Source organism: Bidens hawaiensis, unplaced genomic scaffold (genome assembly GCF_021521415.1).
Source record: "Bidens hawaiensis isolate Kalapana, Puna unplaced genomic scaffold, B.hawaiensis_p1.1 tig00001087_1, whole genome shotgun sequence".
Taxonomy (NCBI): domain Eukaryota; kingdom Viridiplantae; phylum Streptophyta; class Magnoliopsida; order Asterales; family Asteraceae; genus Bidens; species Bidens hawaiensis.
Genome location: NW_027491062.1, coordinates 1,302,399 through 1,321,793, shown reverse-complemented (window position 1 = coordinate 1,321,793; position 19,395 = coordinate 1,302,399).

The following is a 19,395-nucleotide window of genomic DNA, read 5'->3' as shown; positions in this document are numbered from 1 at the left end:
TCCCATGCTTTGATCTGTAACCTGTCAGCTTTTCCCCATCCCCTGCAGCTGCCGGCATATCTTTTGATATCTTTTGCTTTTGTTTTCTTGTGCTTTTTAATATCTTTTGCTTGATTTGATAAGATCTTTTCCCCTTTTCAAGGGATTGTGTTCCCTTGGGTTTTCCTATAAATTAAGCTAATTTCTTGTTTATTAACACTACACACACTACACTTAAACACTCCCCAAATCTCTCTCCCTTTGCTCTCTGCCGTAGTTCCTCTGCAACGCCACTCCTCTCTTTGCCTCCGTCTTCTCTTCTGTTTTGCCCAGAAATCTCGGTAAATATATAATATATATAATTTTTGTTTAAGTAACTTACCTATATTCAAGACATAAAAACTAATCGTTAAACCAATAACCTCTTATTTATAGGTTAACTTGTGCTTGTTTAAAAGTTGGTTCTTGCATTATCTTTCAACACACCCTTTTTCAGGTGAGTAATCTCGTACTTAATCCCCTTTTATTTTTAACGTTTTAGGATGTTCATGTGTTCGTACAACTTGAGTCTTAAACTTGTTTATGAAATTTATGTGCGCAAAACCCCATGTGTTATGGACGTTTACTTGGCTGTTTATTTGTATGTGTGAATCATTAACCGCTTTGTTCGGCCTATTCCGAAGTTTTCATGGATCCATTAGATGAACACGGGAGACCTATCGTTTACGGTTTTCTTGTTTTGTTTACACATGCACGTATGATTAATTGTTTTTGTGCTCGATTGGGAGCACGGATTGAACTATGAGCTATGATCTATTTAGGCTTGATCACAATCTGATTACACCCTATGTTAAACCCCAGTTAAGCACATGTTGCGCGCAGTGTTTGTCATTCTCTATTTATATCTATTAAACTTGATTTCTCACCGACACGCAAGTGTTGACGTTTTATTTTAACACATGTTCAGGTTTGCTGTAGCTGCTTTTGGGAATCTCAAGGACACTTAGGATGTTTTCTTTTTGTTTGGACCTAGATTAAAATGTAACAAGACAAATTATGTTATTTGAATATTTTAAGTTATGATATGATTTATGTTACATTACGATTCGTGTTCTGCGCGTGCGCAATGAAAATGTATTTATTAAATATTGACACCCAAATAGTGTCACGAGTAATGAAACAATACGTGGCGCCCCGATGTATAATCCGCCATCGGTCGGGGTGTTACAGATTGGTATCAGAGCTCCGTGACTTTAGGATAGGTGGTTAGACGTAACGACCTAGAATACCTAAGAGTCCCTTCTCGCGCATGAGAAATATCTCATGTTTGCGCGCTAATTGTTAATTACTCGATATTTATAAAATATGCTTGCGTATACGCAGCACTTGATTTCATGTTTATTTCGCGATCTTTCGATTTTTATTCTTAAATTTCAATTCGTTTCTTTACTTACATATTCGTTTGTTGTTGGGACTTAACATTGAAAATCCAAAAAGTCATGGTGATACATGAATAGTTGATTTTCAATCCCCATTAACTTTATGTTCTAAAATTGAAGACTTGAAAAGTCATGGTGATACATGAATTGTCAATCTCCAATACTCATTTACTCGTATATTTTAAATTGAAGATTTGAAAAGTCATGGTGATACATGAATTGTCAAACATCAATGCTCATTTACTTGTATATTTTAAATTGAGAATTCGGAAAGTCATGGTGATGCATGAATTGTCGATTTTCAATTCGAATTCATTACCTGTATTAAGTTTGCATTTAATTCATATTTTACTTCAAAATTTGATAGCATTTAACTCCGCGAAACAAGCTTTTCGACGATATACTTTGCGCTAAAACGATTTCCCATACCAAGATATTAACAAAAACTAAAACTTTTATAGAATGCCTCCGCTATCTCGCCGTCATCAGAGGAGAGAAGTCTCGCGCAGACGTAGGCAGCAACGTTCCCAGGAAATGGCCGCCGCAATAGCCCAAGCCTTAAACCAAAATAATACCAACCCCTCCGGATACAATATTAAATCCTTTAATGCGGGTAACCCTCCGAAATTCATAGGACTTGAAGGAGCCACCGTAATGCTCCAATGGCACGAGAAAATTGAGAACACCTTCCTCCATACCCAATGCCCTCCAGACCGACGAACCTTATACGCCTCAAGTGTCCTAGAATCAAGGGCGCTTACTTGGTGGAACGGAGTAGCTCACGCGCGTGGCGCAGAGGCTGCTTCTAGCATGCTCTGGGAGGAATTCAAGGAACTTTTGACTAGAGAATTCTGCCCTCCCAACGAAGTAAAGCGCCTTGAGGAGGAATTTTGGAACTTGAAGCAGTACAGTGGCGAAGCGCGCTAGTACGCTACGCGCTTCCACGAACTAAGTTTGCTTGTCCCGCACCTAGTTACCCCTTCCCGCCGAGCCATCGAGAAGTTTCTTGGGGGTCTCCCCATGGAAATTCAAGATTCTGTATGGGCCAGGAACCCAGTAACCCTCTCTGACGCCATCGAGTTGGCCGCTGTGCTCAGCGACAACCATGTCAGGGCAGGAACCCTGTTCCTGCGGGGAGCCGAAAAGACCAAACTCACCAAGACTGTCCCAGAACCAACAGAAACCAAGCCAGAACCCTCGAACCGTAACAACCTCAAGCGTAGGCGCAGACCCAATCATCAAACCTACGCGCTTACCAACCCGCTCATTATCCAGCAACCCGCCTACCAACCTCCAGTATACGCTCCTAACCCACTGTCAACCTACCCAACACCCCCTGTAGTCCATAACTATGCCTTAACCAATCCCGCACTCCCTGCCCCGTCAACTAAGAAACCTTACACAGGAAACCAACCCTTTTGCCCAACCTGTAGACTTCACCATCCAACTCAAGTCCCGTGCCGACAATGTAACCGATGTGGCCGTACTGGTCACACTGCTGAGAACTGTAGAGTCCTTCCCGCCAACCCAATCGCGCAAACACCACCAACTTACCCGCTAAACCCACAACCAACATACCCTAATCCACGACCCAGGTCGTGCTATAACTGCGGTGACCCCAGTCATTTCCGGAACGCGTGCCCGAGACTGCAAGTACAAATTACGCAAGCTAATCCGGTTAACCAAATTTCAAACCAAGTAACGCGCGGCCGAGCTTTTAATATAACCGCGCACCAAGCGCAAGCAAATAATGACGTGGTTAATGGTACATTTTTACTTAACGGACAAATTGCATCTATACTTTTTGATACTGGCGCCGATAGAAGTTTTATTTCTCGCGCATTTGAGCAAAAACTTGCGCGACCGCGAGTAAACTTAAACGAAAACTTTTCAGTTGAATTGGCTAATGGTGAAACTATTTTAATAAACTCCGTGATCAAAGATTGCACGCTTAACCTTAATGAACATGATTTTCTAATCGACCTCATTCCCATGCCTCTTGGAAGTTTTGACGTGATTATTGGAATGGACTGGCTCTCGCAAAATCGCGCCGAAGTAATCTGCGCCAAGAAGTTGATTCGCATTCCTCGGGAAAATGGTGAAAATCTTCATATCTATGGCGAGAAACCATCTAACGGTCTTAAACTTATGTCATGCACTGAAGCCCGAAGACTTTTACGAAGGAAATGTGTCGCGTTCTTAGCTCTTGTGGTCAAACCCGATGAAGGAAAGAAGAAACTTTCTGAAATCCCCATCGTGCGCGACTTCCCTGAAGTCTTTCCCGATGATCTTTCTGGTTTACCTCCCGCTCGGGAAGTCGAGTTTCGTGTTGATCTTGTCCCTGGTGCATCCCCCGTAGCCAAATCTCCTTATCGACTTGCACCCGCTGAAATGCAAGAATTAGCAAGTCAACTTCAAGAGTTGACCGATAAAGGATTCATTCTCCCTAGCTCTTCGCCATGGGGTGCTCCGGTGTTGTTCGTTAAAAAGAAAGACGGTTCGTTTCGCATGTGTATCGATTACCGCGAGCTGAACAAGCTCACCATTAAGAACCGGTATCCCTTACCGCGTATTGACGACATCTTTGACCAACTCCAAGGTGCCTCTTGTTTCTCCAAAATCGATCTCCGTTCTGGCTATCACCAGTTGCGTATCCGTGAAGAAGATATTCCTAAGACTGCTTTTCGAACCCGCTACGGTCATTTTGAATTCTTGGTCTTGCCCTTCGGTTTAACCAACGCACCCGCTGTCTTCATGGATCTAATGAACCGGGTGTGTAGATCTTTCTTGGACCGATTCGTGATCGTGTTTATCGATGACGTTCTGGTGTATTCCAAAACCAAGGCCGAGCATGAACAACATCTTCTGTTGGTGTTGCAAAAGCTTCGAACCGAACAACTCTATGCCAAACTCTCCAAGTGTGAGTTTTGGTCGGACGAAGTACAGTTTCTTGGTCATGTTGTAAACAAGATGGGTATTCATGTCGACCCATCCAAAATTGAAGCAATCAAGAACTGGATTGCACCGTCCACTCCTACCGAAATCCGTTCCTTTTTGGGCTTAGCTGGTTACTACCGGCGATTCATTTCGAACTTCTCAAAAATCGCCTTGCCTTTAACAGCATTAACGTGCAAAGGCAAACCGTATATTTGGGGCTCGAAGCAAGAAGAAGCCTTTCAAACGCTCAAGCAATTGTTGTGCGAAGCTCCTGTTCTAGCGTTACCTGAGGGTACTGACGACTTTGTCGTTTATTGCGATGCCTCCAACCAAGGTCTCGGTTGTGTACTTATGCAACGAGGCAAGGTTATCGCTTACGCGTCTAGGCAACTCAAAATTCATGAAAAGAATTATACGACTCACGACCTCGAACTTGGTGCAGTTGTATTTGCCTTAAAAATTTGGAGACACTACCTCTATGGGACTAAGTGCATCATTTACACAGACCATAAAAGCCTTCAGCACATTTTTGATCAAAAGGAACTTAACATGAGACAACGCCGATGGAACGAACTCATCAGCGATTACGATTGTGAGATCCGATATCACCCTGGAAAGGCTAATGTGGTAGCCGATGCGCTCAGCCGAAAACCCAGTCAACTCAACTGTATCTTGCCGCGCACGCAGCTTCACTTCGCGCCGATCCAAAGCGATCTTGAAACGCGCATTCGCGACGCGCAGCGCGCATCGATCAGCCAAGGAAACCTTCGCGCCGAGTTAGCGTGTGGTGCAGAAGCTCATCTAGTCCCTAACCTGAATGGAATTCTCTGTTATCTCAATCGCATCTGGATTCCCAATGATGTGAATCTTCGCTCTGTCATACTGAGTGAAGCGCACAAAACCCGGTATTCCATTCATCCTGGTGCTGACAAAATGTACAAAGATTTGCGCCTTTCTTTTTGGTGGCCTGGTATGAAAAAGGATATTGCTGTGTTCGTAGCTAAATGCCTAACTTGTTCTAAGGTAAAAGCTGAACATCAACGCCCATCTGGTTTGCTCGAACAACCTGAAATTCCTACATGGAAATGGGAAGGTATAGCAATGGACTTTATCACCAAGTTACCCTTGACCGCAAGCAAACATGATAGCATTTGGGTAATAGTGGATCGATTGACCAAGTCTGCCCACTTCCTGCCCATTCGTGAAACCTACCGTGTTGAACAACTTGCGCATCTTTATGTCAAGAAATTGTCTGTCGTCATGGTACTCCCTTGAGCATCATATCAGATCGCGATGGCCGTTTTATATCTCGCTTTTGGAAATCTCTCCAATCTGCGTTAGGAACTCGTTTGGACATGAGTACTGCATATCATCCTCAGACTGACGGACAGTCTGAGCGAACCATCCAAACCCTTGAGGATATGCTTCGATCTTGTGTTCTTGATTTTGGAGGTAATTGGGATTCACACCTACCTTTGATCGAGTTCTCTTATAATAACAGCTATCATTCCAGCATTGGTATGGCCCCATTTGAAGCACTTTACGGTCGAAAGTGCCGTTCACCGATCTGTTGGAACGAAGTGGGTGAAGTTCAAATCACAGGACCCGAACTAGTTCAAGAGACAACCGATAAAATCGCCAAGATCCGTGATCATCTGCTGACTGCCAGAAGCCGACAGAAGAGTTACGCAGATCGCAGGCGGAAGCCTCTCGAATTTCTAGTTGGTGATCTTGTTCTCCTCAAAGTGTCGCCCTGGAAGGGTGTTGTCCGCTTTGGGAAGAAAGGTAAGCTTGCACCTCGTTATGTTGGTCCATTCAAGATTCTCGCGAGAGTGGGAAAAGTTGCTTACAAACTGGACCTGCCGCCCGCGCTTAGCAATGTGCATCCAACGTTCCATGTATCCAATCTCAAGAAATGTTTAGCTGACGAGAACCTCCACATACCACTTGATGAAGTTCAAGTTGATGAGTCTATGCATTTTGTTGAGAAGCCTGTTGAGATTATGGATCGCGAGGTGAAGAAAACCAAGCGCAGTCGCATCCCTATTGTCAAAGTTCGTTGGCAGTCCAAGCGCGGAGCCGAGTTCACTTGGGAAAGGGAAGATCAGATGAAGATCAAGTACCCGCACCTTTTCTCTGCGCAACCTACTTCCAGATAAATTTCGGGACGAAATTTCTTAAAGTAGGGGAGACTGTGACAACTGCCCAAATCCGACCCGACCCAGGTACCCGTTTTCGAATCCGATTCTTTTTATGATTTAAAATTTGATTATTAATCTTTGTAAATTTAACATTAAATAAATTTAATATACATATGTTTTTATATTACTTACTAATAATAATATTTTCTTTCCAGCCTCTTCTTCTCTCTTGTCGCCGTCCCGCCTCTTCTTCTCTCTTGTCGCCGTCCCGCCTCTTTTTCTCTCTTGTCGCCGTCCCGCCCCTCTGCTTAACCCTTGAGCCTTGAACCCCTTTTTCTCTTAACTCTTTGCTTGTCCTTTGATTCTTCCCGCCTAAGGATGTCTGCGCAGCTCCACGCGCCAGACTCCTTACAAGGAAGCCTGCGCGAAGACCATCTGTTCCTGCGATACGCGAGGCGAACTGTTCCCGCAGCGCGCTAAGAATGGTAGTTCTTCCCGCGGCGCGCTAAGGATTATAGTTCTTCCCGCAGCGCGCTAAGAATTGTAGTTCTTCCCGCGACGCGCTAAGAATGGTAGTTCTTCCCGCGACGAGCTAAGGATTGTAGTTCTCCCCGCGGCGCGCTAAGGATTGTAGTTCATCCCGCGGCGCGCTAAGGATTTGTAGTTCTTCCCGCGACGCGCTAAGGTTTGTTCTCTGTCTGCCTTCGCCCTCGCGCGCAGCGCTCAAGTCTTCTCGCGCTGGACCTTAAGTCTTTTCTTCAGTTTAGGTCAGCCTGTATTCTTTCGAATATCTTATCTTTTGTATGAGCACTTTAGGTCAGTTCCGACATCTGTCCGAAGAGCCACTTTCGGCGCAGCATGCGCACCAATCCTATTGGTTGACAGAAAAAGTGACTGACATAATCTTTTGAAATCTTCTTTTGCATGCCTTGAACAGTGCTTTATCTGACACCTCCCATGCTTTGATCTGTAACCTGTCAGCTTTTCCCCATCCCCTGCAGCTGCCGGCATATCTTTTGATATCTTTTGCTTTTGTTTTCTTGTGCTTTTTAATATCGTTTGCTTGATTTGATAAGATCTTTTCCCCTTTTCAAGGGATTGTGTTCCCTTGGGTTTTCCTATAAATTAAGCTAATTTCTTGTTTATTAACACTACACACACTACACTTAAACACTCCCCAAATCTCTCTCCCTTTGCTCTCTGCCGTAGTTCCTCTGCAACGCCACTCCTCTCTTTGCCTCCGTCTTCTCTTCTGTTCTGCCCAGAAATCTCGGTAAATATATAATATATATAATTTTTGTTTAAGTAACTTACATATATTCAAGACATAAAAACTAATCGTTAAACCAATAACCTCTTATTTATAGGTTAACTTGTGCTTGTTTAAAAGTTGGTTCTTGCATTATCTTTCAACACACCTTTTTCAGGTGATTAATCTCGTACTTAATCCCCTTTTATTTTTAACGTTTTGGGATGTTCATATGTTCGTACAACTTGAGTCTTAAACTTGTTTATGAAATTTATGTGCGCAAAACCCCATGTGTTATGGACGTTTACTTGGCTGTTTATTTGTATGTGTGAATCATTAACCGCTTTGTTCGGCCTATTCCGAAGTTTTCATGGATCCATTAGATGAACACGGGAGACCTATCGTTTACGGTTTTCTTGTTTTGTTTACACATGCACGTATGATTAATTGTTTTTGTGCTCGATTGGGAGCACGGATTGAACTATGAGCTATGATCTATTTAGGCTTGATCACAATCTGATTACACCCTATGTTAAACCCCAGTTAAGCACATGTTGCGCGCAGTGTTTGTCATTCTCTATTTATATCTATTAAACTTGATTTCTCACCGACACGCAAGTGTTGACGTTTTATTTTAACACATGTTCAGGTTTGCTGTAGCTGCTTTTGGGAATCTCAAGGACACGTAGGATGTTTTCTTTTTGTTTGGACCTAGATTAAAATGTAACAAGACAAATTATGTTATTTGAATATTTTAAGTTATGATATGATTTATGTTACATTACGATTCGTGTTCTGCGCGTGCGCAATGAAAATGTATTTATTAAATATTGACACCCAAATAGTGTCACGAGTAATGAAACAATACGTGGCGCCCCGATGTATAATCCGCCATCGGTCGGGGTGTTACATAACGCACGCTTGTAGCGTGGTAGATTGATCGGTTCCAAAGTTAAAATTTCCTCGAAAATTGAAGCAAGTAATAAAGATGGTCAAGTCGAGGTGCAGTAAAAGGTCTCTTGAAAGAGATTAGACATGATGGTTCTTGAAGAACCTTAGGTACCTGAAAACAAAGAGCTCTCAATAAATCATATTGTATCATGTCTACAAAGATATATGGAATCGAAATAAAGTCGACGTCATTATAATATAATATAGCGCTTGAAAATGATGAGGATCAAGATTTAAGATCTGCCAATAAAAAATGATTGGCCAAAGTGAAAAAACGCAAACAAGGCAGAGTTGAATTCTCTAAATAACAGAAAGTTTTTGGACCAGCAGTCCGTACAACTAAAGTTGTATAATGTGTTAGATACAAACGGTATTTTATGTGAGCTATGAAAATTCAATCAAGTGATATAAGGCAAAATTGGTGGCAATGATTTTACAAACACTCATGATTGATTAATAGGAGACGCATTCTCCAATGGTGGAATCATTGACTTTCCAATAACTAAATAGTCTGGTAATACAAATAGAGAATTGATACGCGTTTAATAAATATTGTGATTTAGTTGATACTAAAAGTTTACAAGAAAGTTTTTGAAAGATTTGAATTAACAAATCATGTGAAGTAAGTTCTCGAGAACACAGTGATTGTTGAGTAGAGTCATATTTGAATATGTTGCGGTTATTGAAAGTTGAACATAAATAAAACTCCTAAAGAGTTTCCTGAGGTAGTTGAATACCTGAAAGGTTAACTAATACATCTTAATGATGGAATTCTTGTGCATCAATAAGCATACATATAGAAGAGAATCTATATTATAAGTACAATATCTCAATAAACAAATAAATGGTACAATATGGATGATATGTGATACAAAATTGATGTTTTTAAATAAGCAAGTTTATGCAGCAAAAATCCTAGAAAAGTGAATACATATGCGTAATTTGTCAAGTTGGAAAGAAATTCATGATGGACTGGTAAATGCATGGATTTATGCTTATTAAGTATGGATTAATCGGATTGAGCTTGATACAAATCAAGAGATATTTTGATAAAGAGGGAGATAAGTTGGATATAAATAGCCATATTTTTATCAAAATTTCACTCTTAAAAGTTCACTAAAATCATACACTGATGATATACACATCATCGAGAGAAACTTATGAGATTTTAAAGAGAAAATTATTTTTCAAAGACCTTGACAAGGTGTGATTATTGCTCGACTTATAGTTCGAGTATATGTGTAATTATATGTTTATAAATCCATTGAAGATCTAAGAAATGTTGAGACATTTTACCATGGACAAATTTAATCATTTTAGCACGTTAAAGGATGTCAAACAATGACTCTATATAATTTCCTATATGAATATGAAATATTATTGGAAATATCGTAATGCATATATATATTATGTCATACTGTTAGCTATATAGGATTATTATTTTCTTGTTTGTGTTTATCAGCTTGTGTCATGCTAGGAGACATCCGAATGAGTTAAAACATATATTTCAGGTATGAAAGATATGTGTTTATATTTTACTAACCCATCAAAACAAGTTTGGTTAGTCTTGTTTATGTAGAGAAACACATCAAGGTCATAGTGTTTACCAGATTAAGCAATAGAAGTTTTCATGTGAAGATCATACAACATTATTCAACTTAAAGATTCAAATGTCAAGTGACGAAGACGCAAATGAAAAGTTTTGGGCAACTTTCATTGAAGATCGATATTTACCATTTTGACGGATATATTAATCAGGGGGAGACAATACGCGCTGCACTCTTTTTCCCTTAGCTATGGTTTTGTCCCACTGGGTTTTCCTAGCAAGGTTTTTAATGAGGCAGCATATCCAAGCGTATTGAGTTGATAACCATGGGGGAGTGTTATAAATATATATTATTATGGTTATCAATACCTAATATAGATTAGGCTTATTCTCCAAGTTATCTTTTCCTATATATACATATCATTGTATCTTATTGTAAGACACACTATATTAATGAAATCTCCATCTTTCTCCCTACATCTCTTTCTCCCATGTTTGGCTATTAGACTTGTTTCACAACAAAAAGAATATTTTGCTATACAGAATGATGAACGTGTTTGTTGAATGTGTTGTTTTTCATTTTCGTGGGCTTCTCTATGGGTTTCTAATTTCTTACTGGGCCTTTCTTGTTTTTCTTTTTTGTAGTGACGATTTTATTTTTAGGCTTTTTCTAAGACTCTGATATGTTTAATTTAAGCAAGCCGACGAGCAAGTCCATATCAGCTTGTCAAATCATGAGTAATAGAAATTCGGTTCGGTTTTTTCGGTTTTACTTCATATAAAACCAAAACCAAACCATTAATTCGGTTTTTACAAAATAACATAAAAACAAACCGTCAGTTTTGTTTTGGTTCGGTTTTTCGGTTTGGGTTTTTTATTTTTAGGTTTATGATCGATTTTTTCAATTTCTTGCACACCAGTAGTTGGTGGAGACTTTTGACCATGTGTTTGGGAGGTTGTCATCTAGCTAGGAGGATTTGGGATGTGATTGGTAGGTGGTTGGTCCGTTGGATGTGGAATTTCCTTCTATTAAAGGTTTTGGAAGTATTGTGAATTGACTGGATTCTGCTAGATGGTAAAAAAGAAAAAAAGATGTACTCGATGTGATTATCTTTACTACTTATGGTCCATTTGGAGAGCTCAGAACGAGGTATTTTCAGCTCTCGTGAAGATTATAGAGATTATATATTTTATTTGATTGTTTGGGTTTCTTGTTTATGGTTTTCGTCTTATAATTTTAAATTTCATTTAAACTGGATAGAGTGACTTGAAATTCTCTTTACTGTATGTAATTCATATTTCTCTTTCGGGTTAGGCATTTCTAACCGGAAGAGGTATTATTTTAAGTTGGCTTATATAAAAAAGAAAAAAAAAGTTTACTAAATGTCTTGCATATATGGAGATTGTGCCTTGTCTATAAAGACATTAACGTCTCATGCTTTTTAGAACCAGACACCCGACCCGTAATTTTAACCCACCTATTCTAACCCGAACCATGCTTGACCCATATTCTGATCCATCGTAACAAAGTTTGTGGATCAGTCGGTAAACTTTACACAAAAAGTTCATATACACTTATATCATCAAATATATATAAAAACACATAAAGCTACTAATAATTAATAAAATTCATTACATCATTAAAAGAGCAAAAGTATCACCTTAGGACCTTAGTTAGATTTTTTTTTAGCGACCAACTAAGTAACGTCAGGTGCTTCGTACGCGGCCTCATTGGCTAAAGGTAGCCCAAGCTGGCCACGAGTCCGGACGGACGGAGCCCTTGGCGGTCCACCTGTTGAGGGATTCCCCGGATAAAAGCCGACCCCCACGTCTGCCAAACGGCACGACAACGAGGAGCCGGTAAAACCGGGTGAAATCAGGACTCGAACCCTGGCAAACCAGTGTCATCCCTCATATCTCCCATATAAATTAGTGATAAAGAGGTTTGAACCTCCTACCTCTCACTAGTAAAGTGAGTGGTCTACCATTGCCACATCCAATTTATAGGACCTTAGGTAATAAGTCCAGTATAAAAAATTATAAGTTAATTTTATTTTATTTTTGTTAGAACAATTGATTTATTTTTTTTTTTTTTTGTCAATTAAGTTAATTACAACATTTTCTTGTATAAAAGTTAGACGTATCATGATTAGGTGATATAGTTTGCATAACGTATTTTAGTCGATTTTTAATCTTACATAATATAATTTTATTAATATAAAATAACATATTTTTTTATTTATTTTAGTCTAAGTGGCATACTACTATTTCTTATTGGGCATGCTACTTTATTCTAAAATGATACTTTATTCAAAAACTTATTTATAGCTGTTATGTTAGGTTGGTCTCCACTCCCCACCGTCTTTTGGGTCCACAACAACAACATATATATAGAACAAATATGATTGAAGTGTGTTATATGTTTGTGTTAGGAACCATTTGACTAGAAAAAACGTTACACGACATGATCCAGTTTTGGATCATTAACAATGGCCTACCAAAAGATGCCGAATATAAGTAGAAAAGTTGAGTCGCATGTGAACTACACGAGATTACTTGTTAAAAGCTAAAACAAAGTCGAGCTTAAAGGAACTCAAACCTATATTTGAGCTTGTATAATAAAAGAAACCTAGATCCAAAGTTCACATATCGAGCAATAGTTATGTTCAAGCAACTAAACGAGCATATTATTTATATACATAAATTAATTTTAGTTAGTTAATGTTATTTGAAGATATTATACATAGCTAATTGTACTATATATTAAATTATAGTATATATTTGTATATAAATAAATTTTCTTCTATTAGATAAAAATAACATGAGACACGTGTCAGCTTTGTAGGCCAGCTAAAAGTTTATTTTACCGCTTACTTTTTCCTATTATATATTGGATGTCATGTGTCGACTTCTGGTGAAGTCTAGATTTTGATTTTCTGTATGTTTCTTCTATTAAATAATAATGATTTATTTAATTTGGTGAATAATATGATCACACCATAAGTTATATTTTTTATTTTTTTATAAAACGTTGACCTTTTAGAAACATATGATATGTTATTTGAAATAAATATTTTACCATGTTCAATATACAAGTTTCTAATCTAGTAATCAATATAGTGAAATCGGTTTAGAGCTTGAGCTGGAAAAAGAAAAAAAATACTGAGCCTAACTCAAGTTTTGTATAAAGATAATGAACTCAATCCTACTGGTTAGCATCCTTTAACTATTTTTGTTTAGTTTTTAGTTAGAAAAACAAAATTTTATATTCAAAAAAAAGGGAAAAACGCGCTCCTAAAGTTTATATTATTTTATTCAGAACTTATATATATTAACACACATATTTATTGTAAAAGGATAAAAACACAACGTTATTTTATTTATTTTTTTTACCTTTTTATCTTGCTAAAACTGACATCATGTGTTATAAAGGTATAAAAATCAAGGTATTCATGATTTCGAAAAATTTCATGGATTGGATATGAAATGGGACACACTTGATTACCTTATTATCATTAGATGTATTTAAAATAATAGGTTTATAAGTAATAATTACTTGTTTAGATTTTATAAAGATTATTGATATGAACTTGTGATGTGAATATATTTATTATTTGCAAAATTTGTCATTTATTTGGGATTATACATCAAGGTACAACGTACTTCCTCAAACTATAATATGGTATTTAAAACATCCACGATCCTATGAGTTTTCAACCAAGCACTTCAACTATTAAATCATATTCAAAATATTCTTCAACAATACTCATTTCTCCCACAACATGATAAATTTTAGAACACCCATATAGACATACATTATTATGTGTGTGTGAGTGAGTGATGCTAAGTGAGGACCTCAACCTTTTAATCGTTGCAGGTTTGTAATTAGAAACCTACCTACAAACTTTAACAACAGTTTAAGGTTTGGAATTAATGAAAGTATGGAATTACAAATGTTGCCATATAGAGCTGCTCGTATAATTTTAAGTTGAGGTCGTTGTGTTTTCCACTTTGATATATTCTCCACATCATCTAACCACTATGGAAAATGTTAATATACAAAAGATTATTAACGTATGAAGCATAAAAATATTTGTATATTGGGTGCCTAATTATTAGCATGACTCCAGTAATTATTTTTATCAGTTGCATAATTATTTATAGGGTTAAGTTATCGTACAACAATCCTTAACGACAAAAACGTACGCGAATTACACTTAAGCCAAAAACAAAACACTCAAAGCCAAAACACAAAATACGCACAATTGAATTTTAAACCCAAATACGCTCAAGGAAAAACCAGTTACGCTCGTGTCAAAATTGATTCAATTGAAGATTTAGATGTGTTTGTTTGGATGAAATGATGATTAATTTGATCAATTTCGAAGTTTAATTGATCAACTGCTAAAAACAATTTCTTAAAATCAAATTAACCTGCGAACAAAAAGAAATAGTGGGTTGTCGATGCCTGTGATGGTGATGGAGGAGCGTTTGATTCGGATGATTGGTGGACTTGTGGCGATGGATAGGCCTGTAACGAACCGAACGTTCGGTGAACTGTTCGTGAACCGTTCGGTGGGAAGTTCGTTTATATTCGTTTATTTATTAAACGAACGAACACGAACAAAAATTTTGTGTTCGTTTAATTAAACGAACGAACATGAACACATGTTCCGTTCGTTCATTATGTTCATGAACGTTCGTTTATGTTCGTTTATTTATGTTTGTTTATTTATGTACGTATATGTATTAATATAAAATAATTAATTATTATCTGGATGAGTCATCTAATTAAAGGTTTTATATTTTTTTAATTTGTTTTCATTTATGTTTGTTTATCATGTTGTGTTCACTACTTGTCCATCTATATTCATTTATGTTCGTTTAATTTTGTTCAGTTATGTTCCCTTATATTAGATTATAAACAAATGAATATAAACGAACACAAATGTTCTTTTTTTAAATAAACGAAAAGGAACATAAATATTTGTTCGATTAAGTGTCCGTATTCGTTTAAAGTTAAATGAACGAACACGAATATGTCCTTGGTTGTGTTTGTTCGATTAGTTTACAGACTTCCATTATTCACATTGATGAATACGTCGGTCTCAGTCTCTAGGCTCTGATGATTTTATTTGTGTTCGCTTGTGTTCGTGAACACATTCATTTTCTTAATGAACGAACACGAACATAAAATCTCGTTCGGTAAGTGTTCGTGAACCGTTCGTGAACACATTATTTCCTTAACGAACGAACACGAACAAGACCTTGTTTGTGTTCGCTCGGTTCGTTTACAGCCCTAGCGGCGGAGATGGCTTAGTGGAGTGGTGGATCGGTGGCGGTGGAGGTGGAGGTGGAGATCGCTGGAGAGTGTATTTGTGATTTAAGGTTTTCTTTAGATAAGAGGTTGTGGGAGTCGTGTACATTAGTGTACGATAAAGATTACTATATTCTATCTTTTATTATTATTTATATATTATTTATATATGTGGGGATGGATCTTGCGAGAAGTGATATTACAGCGAGAAGTGAATGTATAACTCTATTAATCCCTAATTTCACTTCATTTCATATGTTGTTACATACATATATGTAGGTTGGTTGTATTTATGTCTTAATTACACATTCAAACCTACCTACAAACATATAAATGTACCGAGCTACATTCAAACCTATGTACCTACACACATATAAACATACATGCACATATACAAACATACATATACATATACAAACATACGTACCTACACACATACATATGCACCTACACAACGCACCTACACATAAGAAAGGGAGTGAAATTAGGGATTAATGGAGTTACACTTTCACTTCTCGCACTTCTTGCTGTAAAAAAACTTATGAAATAATCCAATACCTTATATATGTTGTATAATTATTGTGCATAAATAGTTATATATGCTACGTAATTATCTACCTTTATGTCTAATTATTTAATATCACGCGTAATTACTTATATATGTTACATTGTTATTTTAATTCACGTGTCTTATAATACATTTTAAACGTTAATTCTACTCCGTATATCATCTTGCTTCTAACCACAATACAACAAGACCCAAACATAATACGACACGTTCATCAACCTGACTCGACTGAACCCGACACGCACATTTTTCCGGGCTTGAACATCCGAATCCGGGTTGCTTTTGTTGTACGCCCGACTTTTTGGTGGGAATGTGATTCCCTCCTAAAACAACTCTAAAAGACAAGTATACACAAGGGCAAACCAGTCATTTCACACCCAAAACCTCTCACATACATAATTGCAAACATATAACCTCACAATTGACAGCTACATAACACTGTTTGACTCTCCTCTTCTCACGATCATTACACACACTGAAGGGGTATGCACCCGCCTTAACATCGAGCGGGGCGGGTCAACCCACAAGATATAGACAAGAGGCTTGAAATCAGGATGTCATGAAGACACAAAGCCAAAACCTATGCACGTGACGCATATCACATATGCTCACGCATCACATATGCTCACGCATATCACATATGCTCACGCATCACATATGCTCACGCATATCACATCTGCGCGTGGCGCATATCACATATGCTTGCGCATCACATGCTCACGCATATCACATCTGCGCATGAAACATCTTCGCGTGAGAATAAAGAGAAGACCTTGCGCATCCCCGGGATAGGCGCATAAAGGACAAAACAACAAATGAGACAATAGTCTAATCCAAATCAGGATAAGGACAACCATGATTGTACTCACCAGACAACCTTCCAGAAAGTATCTTTTAAGGAATAAAGAATGTGCTGATGTTGACAGCTGCCAATGAAGGGTGGACAACTCAGCAAAACCCATATGTCACCACGTGATGGCACATGGGTCAGGTAAAATACCTTGGTCAGAGAATAATCAATGAAAAAGCACCAGGTGTCCCAAGTACACGTGGCGCGCAACAGTAGGAGGAGGCCAAAAAGGCCCTAATTGGGTCTGAGCCCAATCATTGGAAACCCTAATACTATAAATACCACACCACCTCCACAGTTGGTGGCAGGCAAGAAATACATTCTGAATCCTTTACTCATTTTCACATTCTTATCTTCTCCTGCAATATCTTATTCTCACACCGGAGGGTTACCCCAAAGAGGACCCCTCTGTCCCTTTCTGAGGGGTAAGCTCACGGTGCTGTTCGTTTTGTAGGTGGAAGAACTCGTATCACCGAAAACCATCGGTGATATAGCACACTCATACCTGAGGAACGTAGATCGAATACAAGTAAGTCGATCCACGCTTCTTCATTGGCGCCATCACCTGTTACAACGGCAACAAAACCACTATTTCATCAGTTCTCTTTGAAATTCTTCACCATGGTTTCCGGTGTTCGAAACAATGATCAAGTTCTGGAGGATAATGAGCTAGAGGATGTTAATGAGGGACATCAGGTTCTGAGGGCGCCGCGTGACACTGCGCGCACCACCAGTAACCATCCCTTCAACACAACACCTCATAGCCAGACTGAAACTCCTCCAGACGATCTCACGTTCCAAAATCTGACCGGTGCAAAACAAAAGGGACCAATGGGTCCGGAAGTTGAAACCAATGACCCTAAAGAATGGCTCATAAACGAGCAACGGCGTTTAATGTACAAATACAATGAGCTGGTAATACACAAAAAGTTAGCCGACTTAACACAAAGGCTCGCATTTGATAAACAAACCATTCAGGGAACAACAAAAAAGGCGCGCGCGCCGGAAGACGGTCATTCTGTTCACACCGAACACGCTGATATTAGTGATGAAGAAGAGGTGCACAGCATGAGGAAGAATCGAGACACTCATGCAGGAGGTTCACAGCTTCGCGCACACATGAACATAGCACCTGGAGCCAAAGCTGATATGGATCTATACACACCATACAACCCACAAGCGAAAGAGCAAGTGGACGTAACCACACCATATAGGCCAGCCATCTTGGTAAAACATTCAAAATTCACTGAGCGCATTGCGAAGGCTCCCATTCAACACAAAACCAAGATGCCAAGTGGTTTAGGCAAGTACGATGGTACAACAGATCCAGATGATTTCTTACAAGGTTTTTACAACACTGGAAACCTAGAAAGCTGGACGATGCCAACATGGTGTCACATGTTTGCTCGCTGCCTCACGGGCGCAGCGCGTGTCTGGTTCGAAAGCTTGCCGACAGGACAAATCGATGGGTTCGAAGAGCTATTGGAAAAGTTCCAAGCTCACTTTGTACAGCAGCGCAGACACACGCGCGACCCTGATGACATCATGCACTGCGTGCGCAGGAATGATGAAACCATTGAGGACTACATAACCCGTTTCAATCAGGAATCTCTTGCAATTGGAGGCATCACTGAACAACTCTTGCGCGTTGCCTTTATACAAGGTGCGCGCAGTGATCAACTCCGCAGAGCTCTCGTGAGCAGAGAAGGCATGCCAACCACTTGGGCTAAGCTTATGGAAGCATCGCGAGTCTTCGCGCGAAATGAAAAACAAATTGCCCAAGACAGAGCAAGAGACAGAGGGCATTAAACAGAAGCACCACGCAACAATGAAAGGAGGGGCAAACAAAACTCCGTATGGTCCAGGTTGCAACAAACCAATTACTCTCCCGCAGAAAAGCAAGCGCAACAAAGTTCACCCCAGCCCCAAAAAGACATTCTTAATCGCGGAGAGGGTGACAAGAAGGAAGGCGGCAGAGAGCCTAATAGACCTCTACCAAGAATATGGGCTCCCCTCACCAAAACGCCTTCGCAAGTGTTAAGCACAGAGAATGTCCAGTTTAAAAGCCCCAGACCATTACTCCATAAAGGACCACCAAACAGTGGCAAATATTGTGAGTTTCACAAATCCACAGGGCACAACACCGATGCATGCCACCATTTGAAAGATGCGATCGAAAAAGATGTAAAATCAGGCAGGTTGGCTCACCTAGTAAAAAACCCAAGACCAGAGAACGAGCAACCAGACGGAGCCTCAGCCAGTAAAAAATTCAAAAGAATCTGTGTAGCTGAAGGAGGAAGGCAAGGGCAAGGATCGAGGAAGAGAAGCGCGCAAATCCAAGGGGATTGGCGCGAGCAACAAGTAATCTTTCCAAGAATCAGAGGAGGCCCGTCTATCAGCAGTCCTCTAGTCATCACT